At 37.8% G+C, this 13,539-nt stretch overlaps 1 protein-coding gene across 1 annotated transcript in view; it reads right to left on the bottom strand.

Annotated features, from left to right (window-relative positions):
* The window catches only part of LOC124595184 (TATA box-binding protein-like 1), a 43,580-nt gene extending 32,482 nt beyond the window's left edge, over nt 1–11,098 (bottom strand). Inside the window, exon 1 of the mRNA XM_047133802.1 lies at nt 10,967–11,098. The gene's annotated coding sequence lies outside the window, so the exon portion shown is untranslated. The remainder of the gene's footprint in view (nt 1–10,966) is intronic.
* Between the last annotated feature and the right edge of the window lie 2,441 nt (nt 11,099–13,539).

Raw genomic sequence — 13,539 nt, 5'->3', positions numbered from 1 at the left:
AAAGAGAAGCAGCTGTGTGAATATCAAGAGCTGCTCTGATGGAAAACCAGTCCTAAGCAAAGAAGTGAAAGCTGAAAGGTGGAAAGAATATACAGAGAATCCATACTAGGGAGATGAACTTGAAGGCAATATTATACAAAGGGAAGTGGACATAGATGATTAGGAGATGGGAGATATGATACTACAACAAGAATTTGACAAACTCTGAAAGGTCTAAGTCAAAGCAAGGCCCCCAGGAGTAGACTATATTCCTTCAGAACTACTGATAGCCTTGGGAGAGCAAGCCAAGACAAAACTCTTCCACTGGTGTGCAACATGCGTGAGACAGGTGAAATAGCCTCACACTTCAAGAAGACTGTAATCATTCCAATTCCAAGGAAAGCAGTTGCTGACAGGTTGAAATTTACCAAACTATCAGTTTAATAAGTCATGCTTGCACAAAACAAAGAAATTCTTTACAGAAGAATGGAAAAACTGGTAGAAGCTGATCTCAGGGAAGATCAGTTTGGACCCCCTCCCTCCCTCTCTCTGTCTGAGATGTTATTTACTGAAAATTAATAGCCCAACCCTAAGTTCTTATTGCTAAGTTGCTCCAGAAAGGTATCCCAATTTGTTGTCACAGTAATCAGTGAAGTGACAAAATTTATAGTTCTCTCAATTCCTTCATAGTGCAACATTTCCCATAAATATGAAACTCCATACCTCAATGGAGACAAGACCGAATACTTTTACAAAGTTTCCTTTTAGTTAACTCCCCACATAAATTTTTAATATTACAATTTTAGCAGCTAGTAAAATTATTTTTGTGTACGAAATTTTTATATTGTGAACATGTATGACAGATTATGTACCATTTTGCAATAAAAAAATGCTCTAATGACTGATAAAACTAGTTTAATAAATAGGATAGATAGCATCTTCACTGATATGCCCACCCAAACATTTGTCCAATCAAACATTACAATGGCTCAATCAAAATGTTCACATATACTTGCCATACATGAAATAGAACTTCACCTTTAAAATAATTTACTAGTGCTCATCAACTTACTTCCCAACCACAACTGAAAATAATTATTATGCTACAAAACACTGAGTTTTTGACAATAATTTAAGTCAAGTAGTTTGAAAGAACTGGATCAATTGCAAGAAGTAAAGTGCTATCAATATCACTTGCTACAGATGTCAGAGACAAGAACTGTGCTTGGGTAAGTGAGGCGAGAAAATATCTGTAGCCTCATTGAGAAAGACAGTTTAGCATTTTCCTGACAAATTAACAAAACCACAAACAACACTGAAGGACCAGTAACACAACCCAGCGATTCTCCCAAACAGATTCCATGAACATTAATGCCTAACAACTGTTTTCTGAGGTAGCAGAAAGAAGTGGAAAGGAGAAGGATGTGGAGTATTCAGTAGCAAAATGTTAACCTTGCACTCAGATTCTTGACGGTACAAATGTTGCTGCTTTAAAGATCAGAGAGAGAGAGAGAGAGAGAGAGAGAGAGAGAGAGAGAGAGAGAGAGAGAATGAATTTGAAGTACAATGATTGACCTAAAACATGCTATAGCAAAGTACAAAACATTGTTTGCAAATGTCTGTGTGTGTCAAGAAATTTAATGACGAGACTGAACGACACTGCCTGATAAACAAAATGCAGTAGTTAAGTACAAAACAGCTGTTACTGAGTATCATCATGAGTGATGGTTACACTTTTTCTTTTTATAAAAAGTCTAAACAGTATAGTGTGTTGTTAAACTGTATTAAGTAAACTCTTGGGGCCAAAGGTTTGAAGTAATTTAAAGATAATGGAATTATCTGAGAGTAGTCTTTTAGTATCTAGAGTAAATAATAATCAATGAATAGTAACAACATTTGTACTTGTGCGAAGCAGAAACGGTAAATACAAGAGATCGATGCGTAATGAGCTGGGCCACTAGAGAGCTGTGTTTCGGCGGTAGCACTACAAAACTGATGTCATTGAAGCATGTCCAGGTGAGTATCTTCAGTTGGCCATGCAAAGGGTATGCGGGGAAAAAACAATAGACATCTATCTGTATAAGTAATTCCACCAACTTTACACCACAACCATTAAGTGAGGCGAATATTTAAGTGAATATGAGCTGTTTTGGAAGATGGACTATCAACGATCAGGATTTAAGGTCCCCCAAGGTGACTGTCTTTCTAATTTTGTAGTGTGTTTTTAACACTAACTAAACAACAGTGCCTCTACACACACAGCAAATATTTGTGAACAGCCCCCGAGTATGATTTTAGGGTACTCAATGATGACAATGGTTCTTAACACCCTTACTGAATGTGAATATGAATTTCATGAAAAATCATTCTTAAGCAATCTTACTGAAAATATTCCATGCACACATTAACAGCTTTTGGGAGGATGTCTTGTCTGCGTGTAACATTTGGAAGAGCAAGGAAGGCTGCTCATCTGGGTGGATCTGAGAGAAGAGCAAACACTCCCGATCCCCACACTGCCTGTTCTAGTGCTGTCAGTGGTTGGCATCACTCCACAGCACAGCAAGTAGGGAAGCTAACAGATTGTTCTATGAAAAATGAACTATTAAAGTAAGTTACGAAAATTGTTCCCCCATTACAAAAAACAATCACAATTAAAACAAGAATGCCTGGCCATTTGATCACAAAGTTAGATCAGCACATTTAAAAGGTTATCATTGTATAGGTTTTACTACATGTTGTAATATACTTTATTAACTAAAAATCTTAACTGAAGATAGAACTAAAAAGAACTCTACTACAGAGTAATGTTACTATCTCATCACTTGATAAAAAAATGGATGAAACCTTGTTACACACAAAAATCATCCTTAAGGAGGCCCAACAATAAAAATTTTTGGAAACTTTTGCAGTGTCTGTTGTCAGATAAAATTGATGGCATCCAAGTATCTTCATGTCTGACAAGGTAGCTATGGATCTGGTGAGAACTACCTCCTTCCGTCTCTGTGGTTGGGAGAAAGTACACCATTGTCAAATGCTGGGCATTATTTGCCACTTGTACCCACTCTACTTGCCATGACTCATGTGTTAATGAGTCTTGAAGAGGGGTGACAGGATCATCTTGCACTGAGTTACACCTACAGGAATCTGACTGGTGCTGTTGCCAATAATTCCCATGTGTTGGAATCTAGCAAAAAGGTACTTCTCTCCCTTGGTTCTGAATGTTCAGGAGAAAATCTGAAATGCACTGAACCATTCTCACTGTAACGTACAATTACGCTACTGACTGAAGGACAGGTTTCAGACGTACAAGCATTATTTAACAGGTGAACAATGTATATACAGTAATGAAAAACTGGAATCAAATCAAGTTACAGCTTCTCAAATTAATATTTTTACTTTGAGTATTTAAGAACAAAATTTCTGATTACTGCATATAATTTCTTAACACAGGCTTCAAAACTAAATTTGCATAAGATGTCACGTTTAACAAGACAATGGTGTGGTGGTGTCCTCAACCCACTGGATGGTGTGAACACTGCAGTGTTTTACTACACATGGTCCTATTTATAGGATGCCCTTGTGTTCCCCTAACCTTTTAACTGGTTTATGCACCCAGTTACTGGGGAACCTACACTTTAACACAGATTCCTAAACAGTAAAATGTGTCATTTTTAATATCAGCAACTGACACAGAAAAATGCCGCAGTCAGTGGCCTTAGGATCTACTGAAGACTGAACTAAACTCACCGTAATGGAACTGATACATATTTACACTCACAAAATTACTGAAATGACTAAACTTTATGACAGATTAAAACTTTGCTGGGCTGGGAATCAACCCTTCCCTTTCACAGGGAATGCTGTTACCCACTGAACTATTTCAGCATTCCTCATGGGCAGGTGAAGTAGAACCCCTACTATACAATCACTTCAGGTGTCACAAAACATGTTCAAATAGTTCAGGGTGACAGCTTTTTAAGTCCCATATGAAAACAAAGGTTTAATCTGTCTGGAAATTTAATTGTAGCACCCACTACACAAAGTGAAAGATTCAATGTGAAAGTAGGAACTTTTTAGTACTGCAGAATCATACTCTTATCGAAACAGCATATACTGCTGAGGAAAAGCTCTCGGGCTAGCAACCAGGGGCAGTGTTTAAAAACAACATTTTTTGGAGTGTCATACCTGTTACCTTCGCCAGAGTCAGTCAGTTTCATGTTCCATGGATCATATTCACATCAACAAATATTATGTAAACACTGCTACATGCTGACCACATACAAGCGTGTGTTTTTTTAAAGGGTTCTGTAACTTAGTAAGTAAAAATGGAACCCTTATAGGATCACTGTTTCCTGTCAGATTGTTAAAAACAGGTAGATGTGTACCAAGGTGAAACTTGTGCCATGTGCTGAAATCTATGGTCCCTTAGCAGAGTAAAAATATTAACTGCTTATGACCATGCCATCAAAAGATAAGGCCATTTATGTCACACAATTTGACATTCGTAAACTTGTCATCAAAACCTGTAGGGCACTTCTCATCGTTCTAGAATAATGCAACTGCGAAGAAGCACAGTTCCAGAGTGCATGCAAACGAAAAAACTGAAAATTGTTAATCCGTAATCATGTGACACAAAAATGTATCATTTGTCATGTGACCTCAAACTAAAAAACAATTTCTCAAAAAGTCTCAGAATTCCTGGGATCGATAACTTGCCAGTATCAATGTCATAATAGTTGAAAGTCATCTACATTCTTGATTTCTGGAATAGATGACTATCTATATACTAGTATTGGAACTCTAATAGTGGCAACTATTTATTTACAGCTCGTACAAAAGAGATACATTTTTCAAAGTAGTCATCAGAATTGTGCATAACCCGTTGCTAGTGATATGGAAGTCGTAGGATACTTTTAACATTGCCAGTTCAAGTGGCGCAGTCTATTGCCCGATGAATTTGTAGCAGTTCTGAAGCGAATGCCGTGAAGTGTTTCCTTCAGTTTAGAAATCAAGTTGAACTCACGAGGACTTAAGTCAGGGGAGTGCAGTAGGTGGTATAGCACTTAGCAGCCCCATCAGTCAAACAAATCAGTAACAGCTTGCATTGTACGTGCTGCAGAAAGTGTCATCACTTCTGTCTCTAAGCTGGTCATAGCTTGTGTTCCGAAAATGAACAGCATAGAGACAGAAGTGATGGCACTTTCTGCAGGAACTGACCATCATTTTGCAGGACAATGCTCAAGCACATACAGTGCAAGCTGTTACTGATTTGTTTGACTGCTGGGGCTGCTAAGTGCTATACCACCTACTGCACTCCCCTGACTTAAGCCCTCGCAAGTTTAACTCGATTTCTAAACTGAAGGAAACACTTCATGACATTCACTTCAGAACCGCTACAAATTCGTCGGGCACTAGACTGTGCCGCTCGAACTGTCAACACAACTGGCACTGCTAAGAGTCTCCTACATCGCTGGCAACGAGTGACTACTTTGAAGGTCCGTAAAACTTTGAGACACACCTCTATTTTGTACGAGCTGTAAATAAATAGTTGCCAATAAATAAATAGTTCCAACCCTCGTACATAGTTAAGTTTGTATGGAAACTTCAGAGCGTGAGTCCTACTCGCACCTGGCGAATTTCTTATTATGATGATACTCACCAAAATGTCAAGTTTGCCAACAGTCATGTGGCTAGGACCTACAGATATTCTCATAAAGAAGAAATGAGCTTTTCCCTATTTTACAATCAGCATAAGCCTTGAAACTACAGATGTTCACAGGCAAGTCATCCAAAAATAACTTTAGTTTACTAGATATACAGTGCATACCTGAATTTTATAACATCTGCAACAGATCTGGAATAGTTTGAATTGTAAGATACTGATTACTCTTAAGAAAATGGAGGCAGCAGCTTAAATTAGGATGACCAGATTTGTGATATGAACTCGCCAAAATAAATTTTGTATGTTCTCAGTGAATTCAGATGTAAAGAACATTTCTTAAACTGTAGCTAGAATACAAAGACTACTCAAGATGCAAGCATGAACACTTTGGGAAAAAAAGCAAATACTAGTTCCACGTTAAATTAAATATTTTTGTGGCTCAGCTATGTTTATAATCACACTTTATAGCCAAAGTTAACTCTGCATATCCTGAATAACATTTGAGTAATGATAACTGACAACTGTACAGAATTAAGGTGATCTCGCTTACTGCATCTTTATATTTCTGAAAGTGACACCAGAGATCATGTCCATATTTCACACAGTGCAACAACCACAGAAGTGAACATGGTTACAGTTATTAACTCATATCCTTCATGCAATGTGCAAAACAGATTCTTAAATGTATTGCCCAATACATCCGCAGTTAGATCACTGCATTGCTTTGGTCCAGATGAGTCATGTAATACTGGTAGCTTATATCTAAAACTGATGAAAATTATATATTTTTCAATATGGTGCAGAAGTTAACATTTAACCAGTCAGTTTGTAACCACAACCGAATTTTCTGCTTTTACATCGGTTGGCTTTGCCAACTCACAAATTGTCACTTTCCCACCTAACCTAGACCATGGGCTGCACTACAGATCAGTCTTCCACCACAACCAAGATTTCAAAGGGAGGGACCGGGAGTGGGGCCTCCAATATGTAACTACTACCATAAAAATGACTAGCGGAAAAAATTTTATGCAAGGTTAACACTCAGCCACCAACTGAAACCTAAATTCTGCAATTTGTTGAAACTTATGCTGGAGCACCAGTCTCTTTGACAGTAATGCTGTCTTTGACACTAAGCTCAGTTTTGTTAAATAATAAGAAAGTATGCATATGGAATATTTTTTGAAAATATTTGACATTAGCAGATCATGAACTCTGTTTTTGAGAGAAAATAAACAGTTTAGCAGTTGTTCTGACAGCAATTTTCAATTTTCACAAAGACAAACGTAAGAAGTGATACACAACATAAGCAGGTGTTGACAGATGTGAAAATTACCGAACTATCAGTTTAATAAGTCACGGCTGCAAAATACTAACAAATTCTTTACAGACGAATGGAAAAACTGGTAGAACTCTGTGGTGTCACCGCCAGACACCACACTTGCTAGGTGGTAGCTTAAATCGGCCGCAGTCTATTTAGTACATGTCGGACCCGCGTGTCACCACTGTGTGATCGCAGACCGAGCGCCACCACAAGGCAGGTCTCGAGATACGGACTAGCACTCGCCCCAGTTGTACGACGACTTTGCTAGCGACTACACTGACGAAGCCTTTCTCTCATTTGCCGAGACAGTTAGAATAGCCTTCAGCTAAGTCCATGGCTACGACCTAGCAAGGCGCCATTAGCCTTACCAAGTTTGATAGTTATCGTATGAAATGTCTCATCAAGAATGCTGTATTCACATCAAAGAATAAAAGATAAGTATTCGAGGAGCTGCATACTTTTCTTATTAGAATTCACTACTTATCCTGTTCCAGAATTCACGCCCGTCTGCGTTAGATAGCATGCCTTTCGGCCTCCTTTATCTACAAGGTGTTGGCACATTTGCCAACACATCAAACTCAACCTTGGGGAAGATCAGTTTGGATTCCGTAGACATGTTGGAACACGTGGGCAATACTGACCCTACGACTTATCTTGGAAGATAGATTAAGGAAAGGCAAACTTACATTTCTAGCATTTGTAGACTTAGAGAAAGCTTTTGACAATGTTGACTGGAATACTCACTTCCAAATTCTGAAGGTGGCAGGGGTCAAATACAGGGAGCGAAAGGCTATTTACAATTTGTACAGAAACCAGGTGGTAGTTATAAGAGTCGAGGGACATGAATGAGAAGCAGTGGTTGGGAAGGGAGTGAGACAGCATTGTAACATATCCCAATGTTATTCAATCTGTATATTGAGCAAGCAGTAAAGGAAACAAAAGAAAAATCTGAGTAGGTATTAAAATCCATGGAGATGAAATAAAAACTTTTGAGGTTCGCCGCCGATGACATTGTAATTCTGTCAGAGACAGCAAAGAACCTGGAAGAGCAGTTGAACAGAATGAACAGTGTCTTGAAAGGAGGATATAAGATGAACATCAACAAATGGAATGTAGTCTAATTAAATCACGTGATGCTGAGAGAATTAGATTAGGATAAGAGTCACTTAAAGTAGTAGGTGAGTTATGCGATTTGGGGAACAAAATAACTCTTGATGGTCAAAGTAGAGAGGATATAAAATGTAGACTGGCAATGGCAAGGAAAGTGTTTCTGAAGAAGAGAAATTTGTTAACATCAAGTATAGATTTAAGTGTCAGGAAGCCGTTTCTGAAAGTATTTGTGTAGAGTGTAGCCATGTATGGAAGTGAAACATGAATGACAATTTAGTCAAAAAGAGAATAGAAGCTTTCAAAATGTGGTGCTACAGAAGAATGCTGAAGATTAGATGGGTAGATCACATAACTAATGAGGTGGTACTGAACAGAATTGGGGAGGAGTTGTGGCACTACTTGACTATAAGAAGGGATTGGTTGGTAGGACACGTTCTGAGGCATCAAGTGATCACCAATTTAGTATTGGAGGAAAGTGAGGACGGTAAAAATGGCAGAGGGAGAGCAAGAGATGAATACACTAAGCAGATTCAGAAGGATGTAGGCTGCAGTAGGTACTGGGACATGAAGCTTGCACAGTATAGAGTAGCATGGAGAGCTGCATCAAACCAGACTGAAGGCCACAACACCACAACTTTTACAAGTTAAGTTTAGTAGCAGTATGCTGGACAGATCCATTCCTGTTGTTAAGTTTAAGGAGGGGTTTATAAGACGTGAGGTTTCGTTCTTTGACAAAGTCAATGGTTGGTACTGCGACAATTTTACACTAAGTTCAAAACACATCCGTGACTAAAATTAATCATATTGTGAATTTTTCCCTTGGAATTCAATCTTAATTCCTGTTCTTGCATCGTGCTAATCACTGGAACAACTAGCTTTCTGTAACTGGAGTATAGGCTACTGTTCCATGTAGGGTGTCCAAGCGATTACATGCATGAACAAATGGCAAAAAACTATAGAAGTTGTCCGGACACCCCAATGACTACTGCAGCCACAGAGTTTGTTGTTGGCAAGTCATCGTATTACAAATTAAGCATCAGAAGACCCACACTGTGTAACTTCTGTCCTTTCCCCCTAAGTGAGGCTGAAGAGAACGCTACAACCCAATGGCTTTTGTCAACTGCACCAGAACTGCCCAGTAACAAAAGAAATACTGCTGAACAGTGAACAGTAAATAAGTAAAACAAAAAGATGACCCATCAACTAATCTAAGACTAAGCACAAAATTTTTACACATTTTTTGAAACACAGCCAGTTCTAAATGAATGACACAGAACTTTACAACATTCCACGAAAATGTCACTAAGCAACAAATTCGTAACTGGTTTGCAGAAACAACAGCCCATGCAAAAACACTTTTGAAACAGCAAATGACAAGTGGTTTCAGTTCAGATGAAAACATTTTTGCAGCCTACAGGGGAAAAAATGACCAAATGTAAGGGGAACAAAGAGAGAAAATCTGACTACTTTTAACAGTGAAATGCTGCTAATAAGCTTGCTCCTCCTATGACTATAACAAGGGCATTGCTGGTGTACATTGATAAAGAATATCACACACAGGATGTGGGGCACTGGTCAGTCTGTTAGTAGTTAGATGTGTGATCTCTCATTCTATGCATACACAGCAGATTCCTGCCTTAGATAATCAATAAAAAATTGAACAGCCTATGATATTTTTCATTGCCGGTTACGTACCTCTCGTGACTTTAAGCTTCTGACCTCTGCTTGGAGAATGGTATAGTGCTTATTGAATTATTCTTTAACTCAGCACATTTTTAAATCCTAATTATCATACAATGACTCAAAATCCTTTAGTTAATTATGTTTCACTAGCTATCAATGTCTAGCACAAATGAAAATCTTTTGTGTCGACGGCTGCTGTTAATCACTTGGCTTACAAAACAAGTTTCTTAATGGTAGCACAAAGAATACAAAGTGAAACATTACATACGGTATTCAGTAACACTAAAAAAGTTGTAGAGTAAAAAAATTTTTTAAGGTAATGGTTTGAGAACTTTCTAGAAAATACAAATCTCTCTACACAGCAAAGACTTATGTCTATGTTATCATGCTATCATGAACTTGAATATGACAAACCAATCTTAAACACCAAACAGAGAAGCTAAATACTACAGTGACAATAGTAAACTATGTTTGTATTGTTGTCTTAATTTCCAAAATACTCCAGCTCTGGTTGTGTGCTACAACTCATTTTCAAATGGATATTTTGCCCCTCCTTTGGGAGACATATCTGCGAATACTTTGACGGGAAATGAAGCCCCATGTCTTCGCTCGGAGATTTTGAATACAGATGCACCGTATCATCACAGAACGGGAACCTCCGCATAACCTTCCTCAATACAGTGAATTTTAAATTTGAAGTTTTCGAATAGTCGTTATTAAAAGACTGAGTCTAAGCCGACTTTACAAACTGAAGGTCTAAAGATCTCTTTGATAATATCAGCAGTAATTTGTTTCATTTAAGTCTACGAACTTGATGTTTTTTAAAAGAAACCCGTACGCAGCGTTGCGATACATTTCACAAGATTGCATTCTCTTTCTAAGTATGCGGTGAGAGCTTCAACTGTCGGTTAAGAAAATATTCATAAAGACTGTCAAAATATACAGTAATGAAGTGGAAGCATTTCTTTATAAATGAATACAAAATAAATTCTGCATACACATGAAATGATGAACGGCGCGGTTGATACAGTACACAAGCCCTAAATATCTGATAACTGGCAAACAGGTGGACAAAATCGTTCAAACAGAATAACGCTTGTGAGAGTAGAATTCTCACTACTCCTTTACGGCCGAGCGGAAGTACACAATAAAACGGTTTTCACAACAAGGACCGAAAAAATTATAGCGCTTGGTGTATAATAGGTACTTACTCGGGAAATATAACAGACTTAATCGTTATACTACACTCAATAAACACTTATACCGCACAATTTAAGGTAAAATCCGAAAACCGTAACAAGCACCCTTGCCATTGTCCTCGGCCATATTGCACATTGCACAAAAGTCGCTGCCTTAGTGATTTAAGTTTCAGAGATGATACAACCTACCTTGCGTGCACAGTGAGAGTAAAACAAATATAGTGTATGAATGTTCGGAGTTTGTCGAATTAAATAACGAGACATATCGAAAATGCTATCAATTTCTCACAGAAGGCACGGTTGAAAGTAGATAAAAACACATCACTTTAATTACAGTATTACAGAAGCTTGATTTTTATAGGATATTGATACGACATACAAAATTTCCATTGTATTCATGGATTGTAGTACTGTTTATGATATGATGTAAAAACGGTACGAAAGGCTGCGGGTAATTGACAAGGTGCGACATTGAATTCTCGAAGATCAAGTTTTCCGGCGTCAAGTACTAGAGCTACATGCACAACGTCACACTTTACGTTTCTGAACATCTGGCACTCTTCCTTAAATATGATGGTACTGACATTTTGCATTTGTTTAATCCTCGGTTTAATTTCCGAATGGCCTACGAACAAAATGAGTAAAGAAGATTGGTAATAATAACAGATGCGTTTAGTGGTAAAGTTCATAATCAAGGACTCTACATGTAGTTAGCTTCAGATTTTCCGTCGACAACTGAAATTGTCAGTGTACAGCAGCTCTTTTTTATCCTGCTGATTTTTTTATTTCCATGCAATCCTTTTCTTGCCATGGAGATTAAAACGGGAATACATTATTTGCAATAATAATTTTCTTTGCATAGAAATAATCAAAATTGTTAAATAATTTTTTTAAACTGTTAATACAATTTTCCTGATGTACTTTCGTTTGAGAGAAACTTTAAAGGAACACAAAATGAGTTTGAACCAACAGGTGTCCAGAAAAAGAATCCTACTTACATGACAGAAACCAAAGAGTTACCCCAACATCTGCAGGTAAGACATAAAATCAGAGTCGGGGACTAATACGTGTGGTGATCGCCAAGGCTCGATCCTGCGACCAACGATCTTATTAGTGCACGGTAATGACCTACCCGCAACAGTAAATAGCAATGCAAATATAGTAATGTTTGCTGATGATGGTTGTATCTTGGTCAATGGTATGAAATCCTCAATGCAGATTACAATTGAAACAAGTAGTTTTAATTTTTTCCTGTCATTTTCAATTTATAATCAATTTTTTTTTCTTAGGGAGTTTTTTATACTAAACACCCAGATTTGAAGACAAAGATTTTGAGAAATAATAAAAAAAATTACAATAACAATGATTGCTAAACTGAAAAAATTTTAAGCTCAATATTTTTTCAATAATGAATATGTCAATACTTTTTCTAGGTACCAAAAATAGAAAACGTATGAAAAGACTCTTAATTTGCCTTTTTTAGGTACTTGATACTGTGATATGACAAGGTACCAATCATGCTCGATGAGGGGGTCCTCCAGAAAATTTTGTTGAGAACCCCTGCTGTAGTATATCGAGAGGTTGTAACAATGGAATATTGTACTGAAATGCAGGAAGATCTGCAACGAAATGACGCATGGTGCAGAGAATGGCAATTGAACCTCAACGTAGACAAGTGTAATGTGCTGTGAATACATAGAAAGAAAGATCCTTAATCATTTAGCTACAATATAGCAGGTCAGCAACTGGAAGCAGTTAATTCCATAAATTATCCGGAAGAAGCATTAGGAGTGATTTAAAATGGAATGACCATATAAAATTAATCGTCAGTAAAGCAGATGCCAGACGGAGATTCATTGGAAGAATCATAAGGAAATGCAGTCCGAAAACAAAGGAAGTAGATCACAGTACACTTGTTCGCCCACTGCTTGAATACTGCTCACCGGTGTGGGATCCATACCAGATAGGACTGATAGAAGAGATAGAGAAGATCCAACGGAGAGCAGTGCGCTTCATTACAGGATCATTTAGTAATCGCGAAAGCGTTATGGTGATGATAGATAAACTCCAGTGGAAGACTGCTAGAGAGATGCTCAGTAGCTCGATATGGGCTTTTGTTGAAGTTTCGGGAACATACCTTCACCGAGGAGTCAAGCAGTATATTGCTCCCTCCTACGTATATCTTGTGAAGAGACCATGAGGGTAAAATCTGAGAGATTAGAGCCCACACAGATGCATACTGACACTCTTTCTTTCCATGAACAATATGAGACTGGAATAGAAGGGAGAACCGATAGAGGTACTCAAGGTACCCTCTACCACACACCGTCTGGTGGCTTGCGGAGTATGGATATAGATGTAGATGCAGTAGTAGTAGTAGTAGCAAGAGTAGTAGCTTTAATCATCAGTAGATCTCTTTTTACAAGGATATAGGGCATGTCAAAGTATTTACAAGTCAAACAATAATACAACATGCATACAAGAGGTTTGCAGCAAATAGTCTATCATTAAAGCTTTCCAAAATAAATTCAGTGCTGTTTCAGACAGCAAATAACAAGCTCCAAGAGCTTGAGATAGACATCAGT

Source organism: Schistocerca americana, chromosome 2, assembly GCF_021461395.2.
Source record: "Schistocerca americana isolate TAMUIC-IGC-003095 chromosome 2, iqSchAmer2.1, whole genome shotgun sequence".
In the NCBI taxonomy this organism is placed as follows: Eukaryota; Metazoa; Arthropoda; class Insecta; order Orthoptera; family Acrididae; genus Schistocerca; species Schistocerca americana.
Note: the sequence above shows the minus strand (reverse complement) of the source record. Positions and strands in the feature narration are given on the sequence as shown.